This window comes from Manis javanica, chromosome 5 (genome assembly GCF_040802235.1).
Source record: "Manis javanica isolate MJ-LG chromosome 5, MJ_LKY, whole genome shotgun sequence".
Classification (NCBI taxonomy): domain Eukaryota; kingdom Metazoa; phylum Chordata; class Mammalia; order Pholidota; family Manidae; genus Manis; species Manis javanica.
In genome coordinates, this window is record NC_133160.1 from 93,114,815 (window position 1) to 93,142,034 (window position 27,220).

Below are 27,220 nucleotides of genomic sequence, written 5' to 3' on the forward strand. Positions count from 1 at the left end.
TCTGACATTTAAAAAATCTTACAGTAGGTGCTAATATAAGTTTTCAGGAAATAATATTTCCAGACTTAGGAAAAACACAACCATTACTTACTGTTAGAAATTCTGCATGCTCCACATTTTACCTAAGCACAAGATTCATATAAATGAACTGACAATCACGTGCTTCACAATTTCTAGATTTGCTCTTCTCATTCATATGCATGAATTTCATTTACAGACTCCTTTCACTCTCTAGAAATACTGAAATAAAAAATATGAAAAAAAATATTTTTTAACTTATCCGTTTGTACTACTCATCTGACAGATGAGTAGAAGTTTGGGGCAGGAAAAGAAAGAGCAAAAAGGGTTGAGAGTAGTTGGGGAGGGAGGAAGGAAGAAAAAAGAAACCTAAGCTAAAACTTTAACATTCAACTCTAAGTTGTTTTGATTTAACCTACTAACATCTTGATTGAAACTAAAATGCCCATCACAAATATGAATGTCTTTTGTTTCCAAAAATTTACAGCATGTTATGGCCTATTTCATTGCATCATAAATGTCATAATGACCAAATGTTCCATGAAGTGTCATAAAATGACATGAATTACAGCTATCATCTAGGTCTACGTCTGGAAAATCTAGTTTCTGGCTCACGCTCAGGTAACAATATGATTTTTTGTGTTTGATATCTCTGTGTACTGTGACAATGAGTTAATTAATTTTACTTTGTCATCCAAATGTACTGTGGTTCTCTCTCAAAAAGTAATTCGTCTGGAGAGTACCTACATAACTGAATTAACTAGCTCCCAATTATAATACTGTTTTTTCTTTAAATATAAGCTATTTAAAAAGATTCTTAAAATCTCAACAAAGCTTTCTGGCATGATAATGTTTTACAGCTAATACTCCATTTTCACTATTAAGACATGTACTGCTCTGGGACTTAATAAGGTGTATGAGATTTTTATCATACTGTTCAAATTCAGTAATGAATGCCATGTTTTTTGGCCATCCAATTCTCCCATTATCCCACGCATGCCAGAATATAGTTTGATAGTTTCCTAAATGTGAGTAAGGGAAAAGGGAGAAGATCATAATGATGATTTTCACACAACTGTGCTGCCTACACTTGCATTACTAAACCTATTTGCACAAGTAGGCTTTGCTACTTAGCTTCAGTCCAGTTGGAAATATAACTTGTTAGATAAAAGCAGTTTCTGATATGCTAATTTTCAATTTATATCAACTTTTTTTAAGCATTTAGTTTCTCTTTTTTCTTAATCCAGTTGAGGAAATGATGTAACTCATAGGCTGGATTTTAATGTACTACTCATTTATTCATTAATTCCTTTCTGAATCAGGGCACTATGGCTTGGAAGAAGAAACAAACATGGCCATTACTGCTTCTGCTTTCATGACATTTATCCAGGAGCTCAAAAAACAAATATGTAATCATAAGTCCAGTTCTCAGTGTCTGACTTTGGTAAACTAGGGCATTTTCTACAGAATACTATTAATCCAGATCCATACAAGAATAATAGTGGAAACACTTGAACCTACATTTCTAATTCTGCAAGCTATTCCTGTTTCTTTTTACTTCCTAGGAAATTTTCCCTACACTTTACCACTGAATAAACTACAGGCAAACTAATTGAACCATTCCTCTGCATAGCTGTATCTTCATGGACAACCAATATAATCGTGAGAGTGAACTCTTTGCTACTCATGATTTTTCAGTCTCACTCATTATATTCCTGCTGGTAAGGGAGAAGCATGAGTGAAGTGAATGAATACCCTGAGTAAGTACGTCCTGGGCCTCTGCATCTGTTTAATTCTTTCCTACTCCTACCTTCCTCAACAAAACATTTATCTATTATATCTTTCAAAACCCAATTAATTATTCACAACTTGGTTTATTGTCAATTCCTAGTTTGACACGCAACAGTCATCCAATAAATTAACTGATGCATTCCCCAAAATAAGCTATAGAGTTAAATAAATATTTACAGAAATGTGGTTCATTCCATTTGGTATGACATGTTTACCTATAAGGATTGGGTTTTCCTGCAATAATTATTTAATTCTATGTAGAAAGAAGCTAAGATGATTTTTTAAAAATTGTGTTAGATTTAAACAAAAATGTCATAAAATGATGGAATTTGTCATATGTGGTTGGACAATGAATTTTAGAACAAATGTAGGTGCTTAGCTTATTATAATTCCCCAAGAGAAAATCCTAAAGTCCAACTCAGTAACAGCAGCCAGAGTTTATATAAGGTAATTTATATACTCCAGGGGGGGAAATTACTACAATGCTTGGGGCACTTATAATGTAGAAAAATACAGTGAGAAAGATTGTCAGCCTAATGTTTTAATAGTACTAAGTATATACATAAATATTTCCCTTGATTTCAATCTTTATAAAAAAGATACTAATTACCAAAGAAAAGACTGGGAAGAAAATGTCTAAGGGTTAAGTTTAGAAATTTCCTTTCCCATCTGCATCTATTTGCCTAAAATCTGCCTGTCATGTCAATGTACTTTACAGTTACTTTTCAAGGATTTTAAAAAAAATTTAGCATGTCATGAAAAGTTCTTTCTTTTAGGAAACTAGTAAGTCTAAACTTTGAACTTGTGTTTTTCTAATTAGTAATTTTAGTAATTCCAATTGCAAAACCTTCTGATCCAGGGGGGAAAAAAATCTATAGAAACATTTAAGTGCTTGGAGGAAAGGTGTTGGACAGTGACAAATGAGATAGTTAGCCTTGCATGTCCAAGCCAGTGAGGACTATTTATATTATATAGAGAGTAATATATTACTTTAAGTTTGTACAATCATGTTTCCTATATGGTTTGTTAGGTTCTAATATGTCTTTTGAACTTTCCATTTAATTAGGTCTCTTAATGTCATTGTTTTACATGGATCTATTTTTTATAATTTTTACAATGGAATATCATATAGTTTCATAGGATGTTTTACTTCAAGAATGGCATTATAGTAGGCATATGAAAGAACATAAAGGCAAAAGAGACAGTCTATTCCATGAAAGGGCTCAAGCAGTCGGTAAGGAGGAAGAGCTCATACATTTAACAGAAGAGAAATGCATAGGAGCATATGGTAGGAAGATGTTTTGAATGTTAAGTATGTTTTTATTTTCAAGAGTATGCTAAAAATTTCAATTGTTAATAATAGAAAAAGAAAACATTAAGAATTCATCTCCAAAACATGAGTAACAAATATATGTGCATTCATTAAAATTCCACTCTTTTTCAGTTCCTTTGTTTTTGAGAACACAAGCAGAGAGATATTCAGGCCTTTGAAAACATTTTACAGGTTTTCATATATTCAAATTTTGGTTGTGTTCTCTACTTTAATGTTTCCTCTTGAAGTTTGTCATTTCTTAGAAGAGAAGAATTAACATTTTAATGTTTACTGTATGGCTGTACAGTGTGATAGTCAAGTCTTGTGAAAACTGAATGAAAGTCAAATTGAAGAGGTTTTCAGGAAGCCACAGGGTTTGAACTTTGAATAATAAACTGCTATTTATATGGTACATTATAACCTCTTTTTATTAAATCTTTTTCATGAAATACTATTACGTCCCACTAAACCTCATTAATTTCAACAGGTTAGTGATTTTGCTCCCTTACTGTGATGATTGCACTGGAGTTGACATGGATTGACTGCCTATGTGGTACAGCGGGCTAACTTCCTGTTTGAATAGAGGAGGCTTCCTTCTCTGCATTACACAGAAAAAATTATTTCTCAGAAGAGGAATAACAAACATTACAAGTTAGCTAAAACAGAAACAAAAAAATTCCGAAGGAGTTGAAGGAATGGCATCCAGGTAACAATACTGTTACAATTAAAATACTTGATTTAATAAAATTAATCAATTTTAATTGATTTAATTGATTTACTTTTAAAGCAGAGGTATCATATATTGCTTAGAAGAAAATTTACAGTTTGGAGGATTGCTTTAAGAAAGCTTTGCTTTCTTTATTTGTGTTTGGTCAGATGCAAAGTATTCTACAATGACATTACTTAGTTCATTGAACATAAATACACAGGAGATCCACTATATGGCAAAGTCTATACTAAGTGTTGGGTGTACAGAGGTATAGAATTTGAGCTTTAAGCTGAAGGAACTTATAGGTGAGGTTGAGGGAAACAAGTAAAAAGCCATTAAATGCAACCTGGAAACTGTAAATCCCACCAACCTTTCAAGGTAGCTATAATTCTTACAACTAATTCTAAGAGTTGAGCGAAACCCAGATACCAAAGCAACAAAAATAATGCAAAACAATTTTTTCATGAGTAAGCAAAGATGTGCAATGCAAAATAAAGTATTAGTAAGTATGACTTATCATTGCATTAAAGTTAAAACAGCTCATGACATAGTGTTATGACTTCAAAAATTAGTTGGTATCAGGAAATCCTGATGGTGTTTACTACATAAACAAATTAAAAAGAAAAAAAAAGCATTATACTGATAGACATCCAACATTATGTTATGAATTTATTATCCATTACTGAACAAACCTTTTGTGAACAAAGAATGGAATAATGAGCACCTCTTAGAAAACTATTCAAAATCATATCTTCTGGTGATACGTTAAGACAGTGCTGTTGCTTCGGTCAGGAACACATGATGCGTGCTTACTCTTACATCTCTTCTTCATTGTTGTACTAGTGTTTTCCTAAACTGAAATAAATGTTGTTGATAAATTGACCTCTCCCAAAATTATTATTTAAATCTTTCCTTAATAGTACATAATGTGTCCTTAATCTGTGTATCCTTGAACTCTGGGATGATTTATGATTAGGCTGGAATGTTATCATCACTATCCTCCCCCAAATCCTCAAATATAGGGGTGTGAAATGTAGGAGACTTAATAAATTAATTGATTGATATTCAGAATGCACTTTGCTATAGAAAATTATGTTTAGATTAGTATGTAAAATTTAATAGTTGCAAATAAACTTAATGAGAAAAAAGAACTAAACTACATTCCGTATAAGTGCAATGCAGAAGAAATTATGAAATAGGGAAATAAAATACTTTTGTGGCACATATAATAATTACAAAATATAAAAATAAAACATAAAGTTGAAAAATTTCAATTTTCCTTGGGTGTTTGTCCTTGAAGCAAGGAAGGTGAGGTCTGGTCGTTCACATGGACATTAAAAATTAAAAGCATTAGTTATGTTCTTGTTTGATTTTGTTTTGTTTTCTGTTTCCTAATGTATAATTTAACTTCAAAAGTGATTTTTTAAATCACTGAGAAGTTATTTTAGTTACTTTAAAATAAATTTATATTTATTAATTGTGATTTCAGTGTTTTATTGAATTATAATGAATTTTTTAAAATACAAGCAAATGCTTAAATTTATATAACAGCAAAATAAGAAGACAGAAAACAAAGAGAATATACCTTAATGAAATTATTTATACAATATTGAAGTGAAGAGGACATTGATAGAGAGTGTTTGAACCACTTCTTTGGGGAAAGAAAGGAATAGTGAGGTAACCAGGTCTCTTGCAAGCTGCTAGGTCGGACCAGCAGAGGTCATCTTGGTCACTATCCAGAGTAGGTGTGAATAGTCTTGCAGTGAACATGGAAAAGTACAAGTAGTGGCTTGAAGCTACAGAACATTAACTATATGGATAATAGTAGCAAAGTTTTGATAACTGTATAGGTATATGAACTAATATCGCCTCTAACAGTTTCACTAAAGTTGAAATGTATGGATTAGCATGCTGCAGATGAACTTTAGTGTTGTGTTAACCAGCCTTAGGCTAACTTACCAGAAAACAGTTAAACTAAATAGTAATTCGTTATTTTGGTGTAAAAGCCAATTTTAATACAATTCATCTTTCCTTTTAATTGCGCAGGACTACACATATTTTTAAAAAATTAAAAATCCTATAATCTGTTCAACAGATTGGTATTTAACAAAACACAAAACACGTAGTTTTACCTGTCTTGGAATTACATTAAGCAAGCAAACTAGAGTAAATCCGTAGTTGAAATCTGTGAAAAAATGCAACAAGGAACAATAGGATACTATGATACATAGTAACAGGAAGAACAATTCTTAGGAGAGGTGGATACAGAAGTTCTTGCTCAAGTCTGCAGTCTGGAGGTGTGACTAAGAATGATCCATGTGGAGAAAGAGTATGTGCATTTCAGATAGAATGAATAGTGCCTTCAAAAATTATAATAATAACCATTAACTCAGATAATTGTTGGCTTGAAAGTATTTAAACAGTGACATGAGTTGCAGTTGGATTGGAGCTGAATCATGAAGTCTTTACATTATTCTGACTGTAATGAAAAGATTAAGGCTATGATAACATAAAGTCAGGGCAACTACTTTTTTTTTTTCTTTTCAAGGAAAAAATAACTAGGTCATAAATTAGGTATAGAGTATTTAGTTTTACCTCCAGCTAAGTCCAGGAAATCAGGGAGGAAAAAACACAAGGCCTTACAGGTGAGGTAGCTCATGTACCCTGGAACTACAGAATATTTCATTGTAAATAACAGAAACATAACAAAGGCGATTTATGGATACATGTAAAAGAAAAAGGTAGTGGCCAGTTTAGCTTCAGACACTGCTGGATCCAGGTATTTAACCCATGACTGAAGGAAAGGCTATGTTTCATCATCTCTTAGCTATGTTTTATTTTTCATATGGAGTGACATAGTGAGTCAACAGCAATTCCAAGGTCATATTCTACTAGCTAAGTGACCTAAATGAGAGAGTGCTTCTTCCTCAATAATTTCCATGATAAAAACTTTCTTTAAATCCAGGCCGTCTTTGAACCAATCACTCTGGTCTGGGAAATGGAATATCCTGCTTGTCCAGGCCTAGTCACATGCCCAACCCTCAAGCAGGCATAGGGTCTGGCTTTTCTGAATCACTTTGGCTCAACATGACTGAGATTGCAGAAGTTGTTCACTAAGGGAAAATCAGGATGATATTATTGAAAGAGTAGGAATGTATGCTAGGTGGGAGATATAAGGGAGTGGGGGATTACGGAGGCAATCAGAATGCTGAGAATCAGAGGAGGACCAGAAGAAACCTGAAGGATGAGAGATGGATTCCAGTGAGATTTCTAAAAATGAGTCCGAGGACAGCATAACAGTACATATTCCTGATCTCCACCTAAAATCTACTGAATTTGGACCACAGACTCTAGGAATGTGTCCTGCTGATGTGCATTTAAAAATGAGAATACAATGATTTTTCAGCACTCTAAAGTTTGAGAACCACTGGATTTTTAAAATTGAAGTATAGTTTATATACAATATTATATTGGTTTCAAGCATACAACACAGTGATTCATCATTTACACCTGTTATTAAGTCCTTAAAAATATGGTACACTTCACAAATTTGCAGGGCGCAGAAGCATGCTCATTTTCTTTGTATGGTTCCAGTTTTAGTATATGTGCTGCCAAAGTGAGCACAAGAACCACTGAATTAAAATTATAAATATAAAAAGGCCTGAGTCTCTCAATAATTCAATGTATAGAGTTTCTCTGAGCTGTGAATTTATGTGATTTCTAGGTTGTTATCTGGAGAAAAAAAATAACTTGAGCAGAAAATGAACACTAACCGCATAACATTGAAAATGTTTTAAAAATGTGGGTGAATTTTTATGTAGTATTTTATGGAAATTCACTTCTCTTGGTGAATTTGTATGTAGAGAAAAATCAGTCAAAAATCTATTTAAGATTAGTAGTACCTCTTGGTGATTTGCTTCTACCTCCCACCTCTCAAGACTTTCTCCACATAGTAACTTAGAGCAGATAGATGAATGGCGTTCTAGAAAACAGGTATGAAAAGTTGAAAATGAATATCCAAGAGTGTCGTTGAACATGAAGAAATTACAAGGTTTTGCTTTGAGTCTGTATTTCTTAGTCCGCTTAGGCTTGAGTGAAGTATTTAGTGCTCCCTAAGCATCAAGCGTATTGCAAATCCTACATGTTTTATCACAAAAACAGCTCATCACTGGTTATGAAGTGTGCTGAAATTTAGCCACCAGGTGTCAGTAAGACTTGCAAAACAATAGGGTTTGCAAAGTCCAGTGATTCTAGTCATTCTGTCTCTAGGAACAAATTAATAAAGTCTTTGGTTATATCTTCTTTTTGTTCCATGGGAAGAGATGCCTACCATTGACAGAACCATTGAACACATACAGGATTGAAATTGTCTTATCTCCCCCCTCCATGGCAAGGCCTTGCTTCACCACAATTTCAGAATATGAGCTGGTTTTTAATTTCTAATAATTGAGTACCTCGAGATTCATAGTGAATGAAATGATTTAGCCCACCCAGAAGAAAGAGGATACATCTGAGGCAGGCGAGATAGGCAGGGTATCTTGCTAATTATTGTAAACTACCATGAAATGTCAATTAATAAGGAAGAGGTAGAAGGGTGAACACTCTTAGACTACTTATGATATTGCCAAAAGCATTATGCTGGGACAATTTTTAAACTTAAAACGTGTTCTTTTTAAACTAATCATCCAACTTTCATATTCATTGGAAACTCTCACTATTATTGCTGCTGCTGTTATTGGCTTCATCATTATTGTTTTATCCTCTGTTGTTGCTTATAAGACTTAAACATAATCCATTTGAGCCTTAAACCAAGCCACCTGGGTCTATTTTTCCTATCTCATATAAATATCAAATGAAAACTTGAAGTTAACACTTCTCATAACATATCGATATGACTATCAAGAATTACTCTATTACCTATTCGTCTGGCTTGAGAAGAGATTTCGTGAAAAGTATTCTTACCTTCTTGATGAGTACTCAAATCATCAAGTCATCAAATAGTCGTTGTGTTCTGGTAAATTGTTTGCTTTAATTCTTATTTTACTTTAAGTTTCTTCAGAGGCAGCTGTTTCAAGCAATTGGTGTAGCCAGCCTATCTAGTCAGAGTCTGACCAAGGTCACACAGTCTGTTGACTCATACGGCAATTCCTGGGTAGAACACAATTTCTACATCATCTTTGAAACAAATCCAATAGAGCAAGATCCCAACTGTCCTTGTATCTGTTGAAAACATAAGACTGACCTAGTTCAAAGTCTCGGCAATGTTTTGGACAGCATTTAGTTTTTCAAAACTGTGAGAATAATACAAGTTTATTTTAGAAAATTTGAAAAAATTAAGAAAACGCCAACATGAAAAAAATAGCAGCTATTAATATTTTGACCTACAGCTAGCTGTCAAGATTTTGTTTAATCTTACTTGTTTCAGTGTTTACAGTATTTAAAAAGCATCAGCAATAGGAACCACTCATTTTGTCACAGAAATTACCTATTTCTGAACAAACCAAAATACTTTATAGAGCTTCTTTCCCTAGGCCAGTAAGTGGTAAATTATAATGGCCAGACTAGACTGTATTGTTCCTATGCCTCAGCAAGGCAAAGTCGCTGGCAGCTACTACCAGACAAAAAGAACTAACTTACATCTTTTTTCTCCTTGAAATGCAACACATTTCTAGAAATTGAAGTAGGAAAGAATTATTGTATAAAGAGAGGTATGCAGCTAGGAGAAAGGTTTAAACATCTTTGAAAGCTCTATAAACTAGGTCCAACATTATAAGAGAGAAGCTTATTTCCCTGTGTTCACAAAAACTCTGGGTCTGTGGTGAGTGACCAGAATACTAGTGAGAGAACAGAAGCCACCACGGTTTTTCTTTGTGCACCTGCTGTTTAGCCTCAAGCATCAGAACTTTGGTTAGTAGACATTCTACTGAGATTTGATAGATTAAAAAAACTGGATTCAGTGATATTAAATCTTTCCATATCACCTTTCATTTTGTGTTGTGTTTCAGAGGGAATGTGAGGAAGCGTTAATCATGCATCTAACTTCTGTCATTTAACTCAGAAGGCCCTCAGCATCGTCACTAGGGATGTCCTCGTTCCAAATCATTAGTGAGCACTTTTCCATTTAGGGCATTTCAGTCAGTCAGATGTATTTCAAATTCTTTTCACAATGCCCAGGACAGGCTAAATACTAAGAAAATATTAAAAGAGACAATAAATTATTTTTTTTAGGAAATAGTGATCTGTTATCAGGCATTAATGATACAAAATGAATCATATGTTTGATTTGTTGTATTTCATCAATTTAGTTGGGACACCTGAGAAACAATCCAAGACGGACAATGTTACTACCCAGGAGTGAAGGGGCAGGCACACATCTGAGCAAAAAAAATTGGGCAGAATTCTAACAAGACAACTATTGAACATTAAGAATGTACAGAATATAAATACAGTTTCATTTTGGGCAATGGGCAATAAGAGAACTAGTGGAGTTCAATGCTGGGCTTGAGTGGATGAATGGAACTCTAGTTAACAAAAAGTGATATCGTCAAGAAGGAAACCATACTTTGATAGTGTGTGGGAGAGAAATTGGATCACAAATTGAACTTTGGTTATACTCAAACTGTGAAGTTGGAACATGACCTGGGAATATCACTAGATTTATCACTTTTGATGGTTTTCAGATTGCTTAGGCGGCCAAGATGCCCTTTTAAACTTGGCATCTGATTGACGGTTTGTATCCTTTCCTACAGAGCACAGGACTCTGTTACAGTGATTCCTGCATTTATCATGTTCAGATGTGTCTATTTCAATGTGTTTTTATGAAACTAGAGCAGAAAACCATGTGGAGATTGCAGCTGGTACCTGATACAGTACCTCACCTCATGGTATAGGACACTCTGCAAGCGAACGTTACTCAGACTCCCACGTACACAAAGAGAAAACATTCCCTGTGGAGGATCATCCAGCTCATTGCATGAATATCTAATTGAAGATTTTTCAAAGTGATATGTAACTTCAAAAAAGCTCCCCAAAATATTCTATACACAAAATATTCTGTGCACAAAGCACAGAGATCACTTTCAAGGTAACTTGTAATTTAGTATATTGTTTTTAAAAATATCTAGATTTGAAATACTATTTAAGAAGGAATAACTTTTTTAGTTTTAACATCTTCCTTGGCTATATGCATGAGTCCTTTCCATCCTAATGTATTTTAGTTCTAAAATGTATTTGTGACTTTGGCTTTATAGAATATAATTGTGACTTTTTTTTCTTAGTATATAGTAAATATTCACTGAGCACCTCCATCTGTAAACAAACCTACTATACTCCATAGGAGATGCAACAATTTTTAACATTGGAAAATAAATAGACCATCCAAATGCATACAGTCCAGGACAGAAATAAGAAAATCACACAAATATTTATAACATAAACACAAAGCACTTAAGTTCCATGAGAAAGGTGTAAATCAGTCATTTCCAATTGGGTTGGAGGGAGTGGTGGAAATTTCTAAGGATATTTCTTGTAAAATCACACACACTGAATTTCTTAAAATACAATGAATTTGAAATCAAGCCAAGAATTCATTGAAGCTGAGTACCAGTAAATATAACAATCCTGGGTACTGAGGCATATGCATTTTCATTTAATTGGTAAAAGTAAACTGACTGAAAATCTGTCAATCGTGGTGATATGAATGGCTGACTCCATTACCTGAGTCACTCACTGGGGCATTTACTGAAGAGTATTGTTATTAAAATGACTGGGAACAGAATCAACTACAAATAAATAAATTAGTTGTCTGGAGATAGATTCTGCCTCAGATTTATGTAGCAGGTACAAATCTGTTTTATGTTTATTTTATATTACTTAACTAAAGTTCTGCTAATTTGGCAGAAGCACAATTTTAAGATATAACTCAACATTCCCCTTTTTCCAAGGTAAAAGCAAAGTTTTGAGGAGTCTTACACAGGACAAGGCATTGGAAGGCCTCCTTAGGTCCTCAGTATCCTCATTCTATATGGTGAGGCCTACTGTTTTATCTAGAACCATTTGCCAATCCATATATGTTGCTATATAAGCATCTTTTATTCCTCCCTGCTTTGACCATTGGTTCTATTTCTTGTACTTTCATAACACATTCATAGGCACAAGAATCATGCCACTATTTCCATACAAAACTAAGGCACAGAAATCATGGAAGGCTGTCTAACAGCTTGACTTTTCTTTGCACTCACAAGGTACTGTCTGGGCAGTAAGTCTCAGACTTTGTCTGGAAGGAAGCCACCCATTTCAATATTCTGTCTTCATCCTGTCCCATCTCTTACTTGGCTCTTTCCAAGAGAAAATTTTCTATTTAGGGTGAGAGTAGAAATTCTCCCCTTCAACCTACCCCTCTTCAGTATCTATTGAATTCATTGCATTTCTCCATTTACTGAGGGAATTAGGTTCTTGGAAAACAATAGGCAGAACAAGTCTCCTTTCTGCCTTGTTCCGTCTCCTCCCAGGATGTGCTGAGTAGCAAAAGGTCTAGCTGCTTGAAATGGGGGATAAAGCAAAGTAAAAAGGAGAATATCCAAAAAAAAAATTCTACTGGATAATACTTCAAGTATTTTTTTTTAGATTTATGTATATTATGATCATCAATGAGTTGTGACGAATAAAAATAAAATATATAATAAATAAAACTATGTAAATGGAATAACATATTGGAACATGTATTCATTATCTTGTCATCATTTCCTGAATAGCTATTTAAAGCACTGTTTCTACAGACAGTTCTCCAAAGAAGAAATTCAGATGGCCAACAGGCACATGAAAAGATGCTCCACATTGCTAATTATCAGGGAAATGCACATTAAAACCACAATGAGTGGAAAGCAATATGGAGGTTCCTCAAAGAGCTCAAAATAGAAATATCATTTGACCCAGGAATTCCACTTCTAGGAATTTACCCTAAGAATACAGCAGCCCAGTTTGAAAAAGACAAATCCACCCCTATGTTTATTGCAGCACTATTTACAATAGCCAAGAAACAGAAGAAACCTAAGTGTCCATCAGTAGTTGAATGGATAAAGAAGATGTGGTACATATACACAATGGAATATTATTCAGCCATAAGAAGAAAACAAATCCTATCATTTGCAACAACATGGATGGAGCTAGAGGGTATTATGCTCAGTGAAATAAGCCTGGCAGAGAAAGAGACAAGTACCAAATGATTTCACTCATATGTGGAGTATAAGAACAAAAGAAAACTGAAGGAACAAAACAGCAGCAGAATCACAGAACCCAAGAATGGACTAACAGTTACCAAAGGGAAAGGGACTGGGGAGGATAGGTGGGAAGGGAGGGATAAGAGCAGGGAAAAAGAAAGGGGACATTACAATTAGCATGTATAATGTGTGAGGGGGCATGTGGAGGGCTGTGCAACAAAGAGAAGACAAGTGACGGTAATGGGGCTTGTGTGGGGGACTTGGTGAAGGGGAGAACCTAGTAAACATAATGTTCTTCATGTAATTGTAGATTAATGATACCAAAATAAAAAAAAAACCACAATGAGATGTCATCTCACACAAATTAGGATGGCCAACATCCAAAAGAAAAGCAACAACAAATAGTGGCGAGGATGTGAAGAAAGGGGAAACCTCCTACACTGCTGGTGGGAATGTAAATTAGTTCAACCACTGTGGAAAGCAATATGGAGATTCCTCAAAAAACTAAAAATGGAAATGCCATTTGAGCCAGGAATTCTACTTCTAGGAATTTACCCAAGGAAAACAAGATCCCAGATTCAAAAAGACATATGGACCCCTATATTTATCACAGCACTGTTTATGATAGCCAAGACATGAAAGCAACCTACGTGTCCATCAGTAGATGAATGAATAAAGAAGATGTGGTATATATGCACAGTGGAGTATTATTCAGCCATAAGGAGAAAACAAATCCTATCATTTGCAGCAACATGGATGGAGCTAGAGGGTATTATGCTCAGTGAAATAAGCCAGGCGGAGAGAGACAAGTACCAAATGATTTCCCTCATTTGTGGAGTATAACAACAAAGCAAAGCTGAAGGAAGAAAACAGCAGCAGACTCACAGAACCCAAGAATGGACTAACAGTCACCAAAGGGAAAGGGGCTGGGGAGGGTAGGTGGGGAGGGAGGTAGAAGGGGATTCAGGGGTATTACCATTAACACATATAATGTAGGGGGAACACGGGGAAGGCAATATAGCACAGAGAAGACAAGTAGTGACTATAGAGAATCTTACTACACTGATGGACAGTGACTGTAATGGGGTTTGTGGTGGGGACTTGATAATGGGGGGAAGATAGTAACTACAATGCTACTCATGTGAAACCTTCATAATATTATGTGTCAATGATACCTTAATAAAAAAATAAAATAAATAAAAATAAAATAAAGCACTGTTTATAGGAACTCAGGATGCAAAATTAAACTTTCTTTTCTTTAACTGCTTATGACCTAGTTGGGGATACAGCACATAAATAAATGCACAAAAATATTTCAGCTTATGAAAAGATGTAAAAAATAGACTGTAGATAAGGTCTAGGAATCATCAGTTCTGTTTGTGTGGGGAAAGATTAGATGAGTTTTCAAAGAAGTGCCACACCCTGAGTTGAGTGTTGAAATATGGACAGCTATTCTCTAGCTGGTCAGAGAACTGAAGTTCCTCTACGAAGTACAAGCAGGACTAGAGAAGATGTAGAGGTATGACATAACCAGGTAGAATGTAGACTAGAGTGAGGAAGCCTGACAAGTCAAGGAAATATAAGCAGTTTGACAAAACAATGGCAGTTGGTGGGCTATGTTAGGAGAAACTGGCTGCACATGTAGAATCCTGAAGGACCAGGTCTGTCATTCCACAGAACTCTGTATGCTGTTTTGAAAGATTGGGACCTTAGCCAGAAGGTGTTGAAGAACATTGTGCGGTTTTAGAAGAGGGAGATTAATAATACTGAGCTTGATCTTAGAGATATCACATTGGTGTCTACTGTGGAGGAGAGATGTGAGGGCAGCACAGAGAGGATCACAGGGACAATACTGGGGACTGTTTCAGAAGTGTAGGCAAGCCAAATTTAAAAGGAATCCACAATAGTGATGAGGAAGTAGTAGCTTCTGATTGTAGGAGGCTGAATCAACAAGACATTGAGGTCCAATGCATGTAGTGGCTGCATGTAAAGCAAAACACTAGAATGATTTTTGGCTGGGTTCTTGGTGTATATTTCACAAGATAAAAATTTTAAAACAGAAGAAGTACATCTATTTCAGGAGAAAATTAATTCAGTGTACAAATGAAATCTAGATTAACAGGAATATTAACATTTTAATGCTGTGAATATTGACTTTCTCCATATCCTTTTAATAAATGAAAGCTTTTAAATGCTAAGTTTAGTGCACATAATACTAAACTAACCATATATACTTTTATCAATGATCTGTTGTGTATAATTTCAGTATTCTAAATTCTAGCCTCCACTTGGAGGTATATATCTGATCAGAACTCAACATCTAGAATCCTCTTAGCCTGTAGTGTACTACACTAATGAATATTTTGTATTAAGTTGAGGAGAGCTTGAATCTGTCACACTTCCTTTTCTTTTAAAGATTTATTAGCTTTATTAGCTAATTTATTAGCTTTTATTTCAGCAGGGGAATTGGCCTGTATCACTTTCTGAACTGTGTTCTTCACCTAATGTGTCATTAGTATTAATCCGAAGCCAACAACAAAATCTTATATGGGAAGGTAGCAAAATCGTGGGGGATGTAATTATATTTATGCATATAATAGTACACTGTCCTTTATGACATTCTTAAATTGACAGAATTTCATTTTAACCTACCAACTAAACAGACCGCATTAACTAGTAGAAATATTTTTAGTAAATGGAATAATTAAAGAAAATTCATACACAAAGGTGGCTATGGCATTTAGGAAAGGTTCTGACTCTACGCCAAGTAAGTGGAACAGTTTGGGGAAGTAGCATGTGGAGTTGGTGTCAGTTTGCTTTAGCTGTCATCTTAATGTTAGGGCAAAAACAGTACTAATTTTTGTCTCTCTTTCTCTCTCTAACCTTATCATTCTCTCTTATGTTTTCTGATGCTGGCTACTTCCCAGTCATCTCTACCATAAACGAAATCAATCAGTTGACTCTCACTCATTTTGCTTATTCAAAAAGCATATAGTCACAGGAATGGAATTATAGCATAGAGAATATAACCAACAATATCTTAAACTCTTGGTATAGTAACAGATTGATTATACTTACCATGGTGAACCATCAAATCGCTGTGCTTCATGCTTGAAACCAATAAAATATATATCAATATATTCAAATAAAAAGAGCACCCATTGAGACATTGAGTAAAGGTGAGAAAGTAAATACAAATTGGCTTATCAAGTATGGTCATTCTGATATGTTTAAGAACTTCACATTGGCCTTTGGTTGTTGACCTCTAGGTTGATTATTGTTTTATGCTATTTTCCCCCTTACTGAGAAGAACAATACAATTATATCAGTAGTGATGTATTTCCACTTTTCATGAGTGTGTGCTATGGGGTGAGTCAGTCAATCAGAAAAAAGAGATTGCTTCCAGTAGACAGTCCTGGGAGAGGTGGCCTGGTGAGGAACAGGAGGTGACAAAGCCATTTGAGGGAACTGCACTCAATCAAGGGATGAAATAACACCACATGGGTCCCTATGATTTCAGAAAGGCAGGCAACACCTGGTTGATTTTTCTGAGGAGGAACAAGTCACAGTTCCAGAAAGGGTGTAATATATCCAGGTCCAGAGTGGACATCCAGGCTGTGGCAGCACAACTTGAACCAGAGATAGGAGACAAGTATGGAAAAATTTACTGGTGCCAGTACATCACTACCATGGTGACACTGTAGCCAATTTTTATGTCTCACTACTATTTGTATGATCAATAGTTATCTATTGCTATGTATAGTAAATATCATAAACTTAGTGACCAAAAAGTCACATATTTATTGATTTCATAGCTTCTGTATTTCTCATAGTTTCTGTATTTCAGGAATCCAGACAGAGCTCCCGGCTGTTCTCCTTCAGAGCCTCTCACAAGGCTGAAATCAAGGTGTTGACTAGGGCAAGATATCTGTCTAAGAACTCAAATGGGGACAGATCCAGTTTCAGGGTCAAATGGTTGCTGATAGGATTCAGTTCCTTTCTAACTATTAGACAGGGGGTTTCACCTCTTTGCTGGTTGTTGGCCAGAGGTCACTCTCAGTTCCTGGCCATGTGAGCCTTTCCAGTGGTTAGCTTACTTCACAAAACCAGCAAGGAAGAGAATCAATAAAGAGTGTCTCCTAGAAAAGTAGACATTACAATCGTAGAAGTTGTATCCCAGCCTTTTGCCTTATCCTGTTGTTCAGAAACAAGTAATGGCTCCTTTCCATACTCAAGGTAAAGGGATTACACAAGAGTATGAATGGAAACAGAAAGAGATAATATGGGACCATTTCAGAGTCTGTCTCCCACACTACTTATATTTACATTTTATTACAAAGAACAGTAGAAGCATCAGTGTATGTGACTAAGAGGATAAACTTTGGAGCCAGACATCTTGGATTCAAATCCCAGTTCTATTGATTCAGCTGTGTACTTGACATTGGGTTTGTTACTTAATTTCTTTGTATCTCAATTCCCTTAGGTATAAAATAGGAAAAATAATCACATTCACTTCCTAGGATTGCTATGAGTTCAGTTAGGATTAAATGAGTTCAGATATTTAAGCAGTAGGACAGTTTTACTAATGTTTGTCATTATATTTTGTGGATAATATGGTAAAAGCAGATGTATTCATCACCCAGCTAGACCTTGGATCATCCACTCAAGGGGATGTTTGAGATTTCAGAGAGACACAAATATCCAGAATCACTGCAGAGAAGTCAACTTACAGATCTGCCTCTAGAAAGCAGACATCTGCTCTGGATTTCCTCATGGAGAAGAGGGTATGGCGAGGATTACAGTCATCCTGAGAGCTCTTAAGCTAAAATGAGGATGTAGAAGGGGCTGAATTACACATATTCTTTTTCTTAAGTAAAGGGATGAGAGTCCTCAAACTTTGTTTTCCTCCTGAGAAATAGAAATTCCCATCTTTCTGTGGACCCAAGAGGAATAAGAATCATGTAGTGCCCTCAAGCCCCACCTCAACACTTGCCTGAAGGCACTGTATGAGACTGGCTATAGCTATTCTCCATCATCATGTCAACACCTCTCCACACGCCGTCTCCCGTAACTGACCTCCTGCCTGTTCCCCAAAGGCACCAGGAGCTTTCTTACCTCAGCGACCTTGCATATGTTCTCTCTTCTGACTATTTCCCCACATCTCTTCACACTGTCATTGTTTGGCCTCAAGTTCAGCAGAGTTTCTCCCTGGACTAGCTGTCTAGTACATGACTTTCTTCCCAGTTTCTTTATTTTACTTTTTCCCTTTACTAGAATGTACGGCCTATTAGACCACACTCTAGTGCATCTAGTTTCTGCAGTATTAGTGATGCTGGGGTTCTTGTTTGTGGAATCAAAGAATGAACTTAGCAAACACCCAAGGTAGGAGAGCCAGGGGTAGGCTTTTATTGAGCAATACAGTGAGAGGACAGAACTCCTGGATCATGCCAGGAGGGGACAAGAGAGCCCGTGATGGTGTGTTGTCTAGGGGATTTACAGTTGGTTAAGAATTTTCAGGAATGTGGCTAAGGGATAGGGGTGTAGACTTGTACCACCTGCCCTCCCCCCAAGGTGGGCTGGGTTGTTGTCTGTTTGTTAGGGATATTTATAGTTGAGATACAGTGAAGTCACGAGTTAAGCTGCGATACCCTTTTATATTTGTGGAACACTTAAACATTCCAGGCCAAGTTGCTCCTGGCCTTTTGAGCTTTAACTGATGTCACTGAAGATGTCTATATTCTTAGTCTGGTAGTCTGGTATCTTTACCCTAGAGAATTAGTGTGACCTTGACTTTGCATAACACTTAACACAGAGTTTATATAGGGACTTCTTTGCACATTGTTACATTGTTTTGTCTGTAATTATCTTGCTTTGTTTTTTCCAGAGGCCTTCACCCTACTCTGACTACGCCCACGGTCTGTGTCTCATTAGCACATTTAGCACAGTCTCTGGCTATAACTATTTGTTGAATGAAATGGGTGAGATAGCTACAAAGATATGATTGTTGAATTCAACTACAGCCTTACAAAGGAGGAGAAAACCATTTTAGCCATTTTACACTCTCAATATTTTCAAATAAAATACACTCAATAAAATGGTCATGAAAAGGTACAATTAATTACTTTTTTTGGTAACAATAATCCAAAGCTGCATTATTTTATGATCTGATTATTTTCACTTGGAATATCTACTGGAGTGCTTGCTACATTCTGCATGACTAGACTTGAACTGCCAATAAAAATCATGTTTCCAATATCATGAGAAAATTCTCATAATACACTGTTAAATATAAAGAGTAATACACAAATTCCATACACTCTGTGAACTCAATTGTTTTAGACAGAAAGATTCTTTAGAAATATAAGCAACTATTCAAAGTTATTTTGAATAGTTATTTCTAGGAGATGGTTAACACTGGTTATTTCTAGGAGATGTTTGGATTGTGGGTGATGTTAATTTTATTCAATGTGCTTTTATGCTTTTTCACAAAGTTTGAATTATTTTTAATGGATATTTTCTAATTCAACTACAAAAAGTTTCTGTGTGTGTGGACATCTTAATCATTGAAAATCAATGAATAATTCATATTTATGTGGATTTAAGTAATAAAGTTTTTTTTAAAATGAAAAAATAATATGAACCAGCTGTACTCATTCAACTTCCAGGACAGGGATAAATGGATTAACAAAGGTTAAACAAAGTTTGGACAATAATCTCAAGGAAGTATTTCAAGCAGTGGGCTATGCTTGTGTAAAAAAACACCCTGCCAAGAGGAGTAGTAGAGCCGTCCCCAGACGCCTTTTCAGGAGAACAGAAAGAGCACTTAACAGGACAGACCCCTGAGGACTATTATTATTGTATTAATGGCTAAACTCACTCTTGAAGTCCGGTGGGAAGTTGGCCAGGACGCTGCTAAGTCTCAGGTGCTTGATGTAGCTGCCTGTAGACAGACATATTTTCTGGAGCATGTACAGGCCAAGTTCACAGACTTTGGTGGATAACTTTTTTTTCTTTTAGATTTGTCCACTCCAGAGACTTAATCCCACCCGTTAATTCAAAATTATTTCTGAGCCTTTGTATTTCCTAGTTAATTTTTTAACATGTAGCACAAAGGAAGGAAAAAGCCCCTCTCTTTTATAGGTCGTTCATTTATACATTTCTTTCTCTGCCCTTCCCTTTCTCTATTAACGCAGACTCCTATTTTATGTAGCTGTAAAAACCAGCAGGCTTCTCTCTAAATCAGTGCTGTCTAGGTTCACTGCCTGAGGATCTAGGTCGTTAGTAATAAAGGTCATTAGTTGGTGTTTCCAACACACAGGGACTGTCACATAATCCCCTCATTTAATCTCTCGTGATTAGAAACAGGCCTAAAATTGTAGTAGTGATTTTATTTTCTTGTTGTGGGAGAGGTAAAAGGCTACTCTTGGAAACAAAAGCTTTTTGAAACGAATAGCTGCCTCACAGTAGACTTGAAGAAATGACCGACTCTATAAATGCCTGCAAAGCCGAAACAAGGGAGAAAAATTCAAAGAATTGGTATCTGCTGCCCTCCAGGATTCTTCAAGGAACTGAATTAAACGTGAAAGAAATAGTCCTAGGGAGCGGAGCCGTGGGCTGCCCTAACTGCCCGCCCTTGTTACCTTACATCTTAGCACTGCAGGCTCTCCAGCATTCTAATTGAAAAGACACTTTGTAGTAAAAAGCTCTGTTTGAGTCACTTTGAAATCATGATCCTCAGGTTTTCTTTCTGGTAAATGTTTCTTGGAGATCACTGAGCTTATTAAACAGCTGTATTCGGGAGCTTCTAACATTGGAACAAGCACAATCCAGACACACTGGTATGGGAAAAAGAGCGGCCAGTTCCCATGGGCTTTTGGACAGAAGCTGTGTGTGCTGGTCTCTTTCCCCTGGCGTGTACCTTCAGAACCTCAATGCCACGGACACAGGAAGCACCTGGTAAATATGTGAGTGGCAGATTATAACAATCATAATAATCATTAGGTGTAGAACAAACTATTTCTGTTCTTCAATGTTCTTCATCATCTCTTCTTCATGCACCCAAAGGGAACATAGAGACTTCTAAAATATTAGAAATTTTGTAAAGAAGGAAAAGTCGTTCTATTAGAGTGAAATTTAAGTAATATTTAGGGAGATGAAGCATTTATAAGTCTGGATACCTAACAAAATTTTCATGAATCATTTTCAAAGGTTGAAAATTAGATTAATGAATGTAATTAAAGATTTATTTTCCTTTTCTTCCAATACTTTCCTCAGCATTGTTATGCAATGAGTATTAATGCCCACTTGTTCTAAGAAAGTGATTTTAATGAAAAGTCTTTGTTTTCATAGTTATTTTTCAGTACAGAAACATTGCCTCTTTTATATTTTGAAGTTCCTTGAAATAGGCATACATGAATCAGTTAAAGAGAAAATGGCAAACTTACAGGATTTAAAGCTCAACTTAGTAAAAAACAAAATCTGTTTCATCATAGGTGACCACCTTGATCAAGTACTGGTGATTTATCTCAGCGGAATTAGCTCTCTTGGAAATCTGCTTTACTCTACAGAGTCAGCATATCATTGAGCATTCAGGGCCTCACTAAGTCAGAATTGAGGCAGAGAATGCCAAAGTCACTAGCTTATTGATACATAGCATCTTTTAATGAAGAGGATTCGTGGAAAAGGAAATGAAGGGAAGTACCACGTTGAGCTTCTGTGTGCCAGGCACTTTTCCAGCTTTATCTCTTTCAATCCTAATGAGAATTTTACCCTATGGGGTACCCATCATTATTTCCATTTTACAAATAAAGACAGTTACACTAGGGAAGCTGTGATTTCCCCAGGGTCATAAATCTGGATAGGATGGGAGATAGATTTCAAGTGCACATTGGACTGACGCTAAGCTCATGTTCTTCCTTCCTTGCCACATTGGTAAAAGTACTTTTGAAAAGATAGATCTATTGCATACATTCTCCACCTCCACCCCATTCAGAAGTTTACATTGCCTGTTTGCTTTTCCAACTATTTATATACAGTGTTCTTAATTCTACTAATTAAGTATATGTCGATTTTCCTATTAGTTTTACCTTTGTCTTACTTAATTTTTCCCAATTTGCTTTCTTTCTCTCTTTTTCCCCTTCCTTTGTGCTATTTCTTCCCTCCTCTTTCTCATCCTTTCCTTTACAAAAGCAGTTGTCAGGAAGGGGGAAAGAGAGCAAAACAAATGCCAAGTGGCCTGAGTGAAGAAAGAAAGCATTGTATGGGACTCAGGAAGTGATCCTGGGAGACCGACCAGCAGGATGGCACATGTGTCCAGGCCAGTGCCATTCATAGATGTGCTCAGTGATCCAGCTCAGGTATTGTGCTCCTGGCAGGTGCCTCCCCTTGTGCTGGTCATGTGTCTTAACCCCAGGCACCTGCGTGAGTTCAGTGGGGCAAGATTTAAACATGAAGGTGATGATAAAGAAGGTGATCCGGCCAAGGTGCTGAGAAGAGTCGTCTGTGGGGCCCCAGCCAAACAGGGTGCCAGAGGTGGTGGAAAAACACCAGATCCATAAAGAGTTGAAGCTTCAAGTGAGTTCTATGGTCCCGAAGGAAATGTTGAGTCCCAGGCCCACTATATAAAGAAAACGATTTATCTGTGATTCTAGCCTAAACTGTTGAAAGCAAGTGAAGACAGTGATTCATCAAAATTAGAGTCTAGAGAAGAAAATGTGCTTTAAGCACAATGGAGGTGCCTCTGGTTTTATATTCTTCCCCAGGTGTATAAACTTGGAGTAATAGGGCCGAACTGCATTAAACTCTGTTACTGTCCCTAATCAGCACATGGCCGCACTCATAAATTGTGGATTATGCTTTAGTATTCATAAACAGACAAAACAACTCTATTCTTCTGCACTTACCTGCTTTTTTTATGTTGACTCTTCACTTTTTTTTTGGATATCTTGCTGGGTGGCTGAACAATGTAATGGTTAATCATGGGACAGCCAAAAATGACTCCACTGTCTGAGGGCTAGAAAACTGTGAAATTGGTAGATTTAGAAAAAAAGAGATCATAGTAAGCAAATTACTCAATGTCCCTTAAAAATTAGAAATTTTTCTGTAAGTGTCCTGCCAATGGGTTTCAGCTCTGGGCAAGTTCACTCTGGATTCAGTGTGACCAAAGAAATGACTGTAGAACGTTTTTGGGGTCAAAGGGTTATACCCAACTTTATTTTCATGGTGGCAGGTGTGGGGAAGTTGAGGTTCCTATGGCCAGGATCCTCACTGAACTTAAACCACCTGATGATGTAACTGGCCTGTTGCTAGACTACCACTTCCACACCTTTAGGCAATAAGCTATTATTGCACTATATAGAGAGCTCGGTCCAGTGCTCTGGGCGGAGGCAGAGATGCTAGCGCTTGACCTATTGCCAGGAGAACGAGCCGGGTAATAAACCCTTTCACCCCCAAAAAACATTCTACTGTCATTTCTTTGGTCACACTGAATCCATAGCGAACTTGCTGGGGGCTGAAACCCACTGGTGAGACACAGGTCAGTCACTAAAATCTCATTCACTCAGAGCCAGTCCGCATGCAGCAAGCCAGTCTCTGCCTCTGGGCCTCTCTATCCACACAGCCATCCTCTGAGCCTCTCTACCTGCACAGCCATCCCACACAGCCGTCCCAGTCTCTGCCTTCTGCTCTAGTCTCCTGCAGCCTTGCAGCCGTGCCAATGTGTCGCCCAGAGTACTGGGCGGAACTCTTTATAGAGTCGATAAAGACATATTGCCCACACCTGTGTAGTGAGCGAGCCAACCAGGGCCAGGTGAGAATCCTGGCCACAGGAACTTTCATTTTATCCACACTAAGTAAAATTTATAACAACTGTACCATTTCCAATATTTATGGCACTATGTTTAAAATTTGACATACTGCTGCAAGGAACTGTGGGAACTGCGAACAAGGAGTCGAGACACTGAGATGTTTGGCGAGAAGCTGTTTATTAGTGCCAGCACTGACTCAGCAGATTCATATCCAAAGGCTGAGCTCTGAGTGCAGCGGGGCCATGCCTTTTATACATTCACTACAAGGGTAAAGGAGAGTCAGCCCCTAGGAATGTTGCAGTGGGTGTTGTTAGTGCACTATAGGTTCAGCCAGAATGCTACTTATGTTTTAACCTATCTCAATAAAGGGTATCTGGATACTCTATTGTAAACTAATGGGCCTACATGACTATGATAAGCAAGCTTTTCCATATTACTGAGTCCCAGAGGCAGGTACATTGATACATTGCTTTAAACTCAAGCACCCTGGTATTCCTCTGTGCTCTTAAAGCCTTAAAGAAACATTGACCCTTTTCTTGGCTTGGCTTCCTACCACAATATAACAACAAAATAAAAACAAAAATGAAGTCAGAAGGATGTTTATTATATCTAAGAGAATCCCTGAAGTTTGGAAAGCATTCAATAATTTAAAAATGTATGTTGTGCCACTATTACTATTAATGGCTTTACTGAAAAATCTGAAGACTGAACTAACCTTAGTTTACGCTTTATTTCTTTTTTTCTTACTTTTTAAAAATTTTGTTTCATTAATATACACTTACATGACCAACATTGTGGTTACTAGATTTCCCCCATTATCTAGTCCCCACTACATACCCCATTACAGTCACTGTCCATCAGCACAGTAAGATGCAATAGAATCACTACTTGTCTTCTCTGTGCTATGCTGCCTTCCCCATGACTCCCTCCCCTACATTATGTGTGCTAATCATAATGCTCCTTTCCCCTTATCCCTCCCTTCCCACCCATCCTCCCAGTCCCTTTCCCTTGGTAACTGTTAGTCCATTCTTGGGTTCTGTAAGTCTGCTGCTGTTTTGTTCCTTCAGTTTTTCCTTTGTTCTTATACTCCACAGATGAGTGAAATCATTTGATACTTACTTGTCTTTCTCCACCTGGCTTATTTCACTGAGCATAATACCCTCTAGCTCCATCCGTGTTGTTGCAAATGGTAGGATTTGTTTTCTTCTTATGGCTGATTAATATTCCATTGTGTATATGTATCACATATTCTTTATCCATTCATCTCCTGATGGACACTTAGGCTGCTTCCATTTCTTGGCTATCAAAAATAGTGCTCTGATAAACATAGGGTTGCATTTGTCTTTTTCAAACTGGGCTGCTGTATTCTTAGGGTAAATTCCTAGGAATGGAATTCCTGGGTCAAATGGTATTTCTATTTTTAGTTTCTTGAGGAACCTCCATACTGCTTTCCATAATGGTTGAACTAATTTACATTCCCACCAGCAGTGTAGGAGGGTTCCCCTTTCTCTACATTCTTGCCAACATTTGTTGTTGTTTGTCTTTTGGATGGTGGCATTCCTTACTGGTGTGAGGTAATACCTCATTGCAGTTTTAATTTGCATTTCTCTGATGATTAGGGATGTGCAGCATCTTTTCATGTGCCTGTTGTTCATCTTAATTTATTTGGAGAAGTGTCTGTTAAGATCCTCTGCCGATTTTTTAATTGGTTTATTTGCTTTTTATTTGTTGAAGTACGGGAGCTCTTTGTGCATTTTGGATGTCAACCCCTTGTTGGATATGTCATTTATGAATATATTCTCCCATACTGTAGTATGCCTTTTTGTTCTACTGATCATGTCCTTTGCTGTACAGAAGCTTTTTAGTTTGATATAGTCCCACTTGTTCATTTTTGCTTTTATTTCCTTGCCTGTGGAGGTGTGTTCATGAAGAAGTTGTTCATGTTTATAATCAAGAGAGTTTTGCCTATATTTTCTTGTAAGAGTTTTATGGTTTCATGACTTACATTCAGGTCTTTGATTCATTTCGAGTATACTTTTGTGTATGGGGTTAAACAATAATCCAGTTTCATTCTCTTACATGTAGCTGTCCAGTTTTGCCAACACCAGCTGTTGAAGAGGCTGTCATTTCCCCCTTGTATATCCATGGCTCCTTTATCATATATTAATTGACCATATGTGCTTGGATTAATATCTGGACTCTATATTCTGTTCCACTGGTCTGTGGGTCTGTTCTTGTGCCAGTACCAATTTGTCTTGATTACTGTGACTTTGTAGTAAGCTTGAAGTTGGGAAGCAAGATCCACTTGGTTTATTCTTCCTTCTCAGGATTGCTTTGGCTATTCGGGGTCTTTGGTGGTTCCATATGAATTTTAGAACTATTTATTCCAGTTCCTTGAAGAATACTGTCAGTATTTTGATAGGGATTGCACTGAATCTGTATATTGCTTTAGGCAGGATGGCCATTTTGACAATATTGATTCTTTCTACCCAAGCGCATGGGATGAATTTCCATTTATTGGTGTCCTTTTTAATTTCTCTCAAGAGTGTCTTGTAGTTTTCAGGGTATAGGTCTTTCACTTCCTTGGTTAGGTTTATTCCTAGGTGTTTTATTCTTTTTGATGCAATTATGAACAGAATTGTTTTCCTGATTTCTCTTTCTGCTAGTTCTTTGTTAGTGTATAGGAGTTTAGGCTTTATTTTTGAAGGTGGTTTGGAAAATAAAGTATTAAGACATAGCCTAACTTAATATCTATAGTTAATGAAAATTGGCTGCTGTGTTTATAGAAAAAAAATCAGTGTTAATACCGAATTTCCCTGCCTAATGCTGGTGGGGACAGAAAATGTATATATGCTATAAACAGAACAGAATATACCTTCTATTACCCAGTACCATTTCTCTCTCTTTTTCTTCTCCTTTTCCTTCACTTGTTATTTCCTCATCAGCCAGCTAGAAATATGATGATAGGGCTTCAAGAAAGTTTTGTATTTATCTATTCAGTCTTTCATCTTTCCACTCAAATTGAAATTTTTATAGACCTCCTGCATACAGATTTTTCTATTCAAAATACATTCAAAGTGTAAAAGCTGGCATTTTCACTTTACAAATCAGAGAAAGTTCAAATTTGCCCCCAAATATCTGGTACAGGTGAGATAGACTGAACAAACTAACCAGTGATTGTTGATTATTCTGGTTTAGTTCTATCTTCAGACCACAGACGCCTCATCCTGAAGTCCTGTTTGGCTGAGCCTAGTCTAGTCTGAAGGGAACAAGTTCTCAGCAGGAGATGGTCAACATGAAAAGTCCTTGACAGTGTCTGAAGTAGCCACAGCAATGAGAAGCAGGGCAAGAAAGGATGATGAAGAGA

At 36.6% G+C, this 27,220-nt stretch overlaps 1 pseudogene; it reads right to left on the bottom strand.

Moving 5' to 3' along the window:
- Positions 1 to 7,356: 7,356 nt before the first annotated feature.
- Positions 7,357 to 7,454, bottom strand: LOC118972730 (U6 spliceosomal RNA; annotated as a pseudogene).
- Between the last annotated feature and the right edge of the window lie 19,766 nt (positions 7,455 to 27,220).